Genomic DNA, 3165 nt, shown 5'->3' with positions numbered 1-3165 from the left:
CACTTACCAAAGAAAAATGTATGGACAAACATAAATTAGGTGTCTTCCCCCTTTGGGATGCATCCATGCATCATAGCTTATAAATGTGTACGTAATGTCTCTACTGCCATCATGCGATAGAATGGTTTTTAGTGAAGATACTCTTTAAAAAAGGAAAGGTCAAAAACTCAGAACACAAGAAGCTTTCAAGGAAAAAAATAAATTCTTCTTTCTCCTGCCTACCAAGCAACGTCACCCTTTCTGACATGTGTGATCAAAGCGAAGGTTTGGAAAGCACTCTGTTTCTTCCCACGGAAACAGAGCAGGGGGGTGGAATGCAGAACTCTGGCAAGAACACGAAGACAGTATCCAGCTATTTTTCTCAGTCATGTGTAATGAAGGAATGATTCTCTTTTGTATCACTTTAAATGTAAAAGCCCTAATTTTAGAAAGCTATATTCCTACCCACCTCCACCCATCTATCCTCCAGCCTACAACCCTCTGCCCCATGATGGGTTCAGGTCAGGCAAGCATCGTTCTTTCCCTCCATATTCCCAAACAGCTTAGCTCCCCACTGGACCAGGGCATCCCCATTCAGGCTCATTTTTATTTCGTTACTTGGAAATCGATCTTGTTGGAGATTACTTCTGCCACTTTGAATCACCTAGAAATTTGAATAGTATGTCCCCTATATACTTTTATAAATCACCGGGTCAATTCTATTTTATACATTTTATTTTTTCAATTACAGTTTACTTTCAACATTATTTTGTATTGATTTTAAGTATACAGCATTACGAAGTGTTCCCCCTACTTCTTTTAGTATCTACCTGGCACCTTACATAGTAATTGTAATATTACTGACTATACTGCCTACACTGCACTTTACATCCCCATGACAATTTGTGCTTCTTAATCCCTTCTCCTCTTTTACCCAGGGAAACCACCAACAAAACAAAAAAACAACTTATTGAATAGAAGAAGACATTTACCAATGATACATCTGATAAGGGGTTCATATTGAAAAATTATAAAGAACTCATACTACTCAACACCAAAAAAGACAACAATCCAATTGAAAATTAGCAGAGGACATGAATAGACACTTCTCCAGAAATGACATACACAGATGGCCAGAAGACATATGAAAGGAGGCTCAACATCACTAATCTTCAGAGAAATGAAAACCACAATGAGATATCACCTCACACTTGTCAGAATGGCTATCATCAATAAATCAACAAACAGCATGTGTTGGTGAGGATGTGGATTGCAAATTGGTGCAACCACTATTAAAAACAGTATGGGGGCTCCCCAGAAAACTAAACATAAAACTACCCTATGACCCAGCAACTCCAACTCTGAGTGTTTATCTGAAGAAATCCAAAACACTAATTCAAAAAGATATATGCACTCCTATGTTCGCTGCAGCATTGTATATAATAGCCAAGATACAGAAGCAATTCAAGGGCCCATCAATAAATGAGTGGATAAAAAAGGGGTGACACATATACACAATGAAATATTAGTGGGCCATAAAAAAGAATAAAATCTTAACCATTTGTGACAGCATGGATGGACCTAGAGGGTATTATTCTCAGTGAAATAAGTCAGCCAGAGAAAGACAAGTGCCATACTTTTCATTCATGTGTGGACTCCAAAGAACAAAACAAACAAACAAAATTAAAACAGACACACAGAGTGGACTGGTGGTTGCCAGACAGGAGGGATTTGGGGGAACTGGGTGAAAGATATGAGTTAATTGTTGACCTGGCTCTGACCGAAGACCTCTCTCTTTATCTGCTTTAATGAGCTGAGCTCATGTTTCCCCAGTGCTGACATAGTTGGAAAATGTGTGAAATTCCCCTCAACAGGCTCCCCTTTTCTTTCTCCCTCTTCCAAATCCTCCATCCTAGCTCTCTACTACCAATAAAATCCCCTGGATGTTGCTTCCTTCCACTACACTTGTCCTCATCTCTATCCTTATCCTAAATCATGCTCCCCTGTCAAGCTGTTCTCAGAACTCAGAGTAGGTAAAGAAGAGAAAGTAATTCCCATCAAGTTGCTACTAACAACTGAGGATAAGTCCTGTTTTACTTCTGCCAAGCAATACTTATGTAAAAGAAAAAGTTGACTTATTAAGTAAATAAATATATATCCCATTGTATTGTAGGATCCTTTTAGATATTCCTGCAACTTCCCACCTCCACATGCTTTCTTATCAGGTTTTCTTCACCCACATGCCCCTGAGTTGAGGGCAAGTGTTACCTTCTGGGAGGACTTACCCAGAAACAGGCTTACAATCCTTTTGAGCTTCTAAACACATTCTGAAATTTTTTAGCAAAGACATAAAAGTTATGAATTTTTATTTACAAACTTGTTGCGTTTTTTCTTTTGTTACAAGCCTAAGCCCTAAAGAATACAGAGCATAAAATGTTAGCTTCTTCAAGTAAAAAAAAGAAAATCTATGAAATGTCAGGGTCTTCATCAATCTGGACTAGATTGGCTGAGGAAGAATTGAAGTCAAAGTTAAAAAAGTAGCTGTACACTTTCTGGTGGATCTCTTAGTCCTCTGCTGAAGTGGGAAGAGAAGGTAAAAGGGAGGGAGGGAGCCAAAGTGCCAGATGCAATTGGGGAATTTAAGAATTGCCTTATGTCTTAGGGGAGTAAGAACCATTCCTTGCAACAGCATGGTAGAACAGAAATTGAGTAGAGCTTAAAGTATGATATTTTTTGGCAAAAATGGGACTTTATAGAGTCCCCACCCCCACCCCCAAAATGTGAACATTTCCTCAGAGGGTATTGAAAGCAGGTTGCAAAGACCTATAAACCTCAGAGACAAACAGAATGTAGATACAGAAGTGGACAAAGTAGGTTTACAGCTGTGAGTGTGCAAAACACAGAGTTTATTCTTGTATTATTATCACCATAATGTGTGTGTCTTTTTCCATATAAACAACTGTAAACCTACTTTGGCCACCCCTGTATGTGTAACTATAGCCAGACAGCAGAGAGTTAATACAGACATTTCAGTGGATATGGGTATAAATAGAAGCCAGTGACTAAGAGCTATTAAAGATGATGTACATCTCATTCAAAGTTGTAATAACTAAGATCCAGATGACCCTTCCAACATCTGGACACCTCATAACACCCTTCTCTTTCACCCACATCAACATCCAGAAT

Source organism: Artibeus jamaicensis, unplaced genomic scaffold, assembly GCF_021234435.1.
Source record: "Artibeus jamaicensis isolate MK-2021 breed Jamaican fruit bat unplaced genomic scaffold, CSHL_Jam_final contig_384, whole genome shotgun sequence".
Classification (NCBI taxonomy): domain Eukaryota; kingdom Metazoa; phylum Chordata; class Mammalia; order Chiroptera; family Phyllostomidae; genus Artibeus; species Artibeus jamaicensis.
This window is presented reverse-complemented; position numbering follows the sequence as displayed.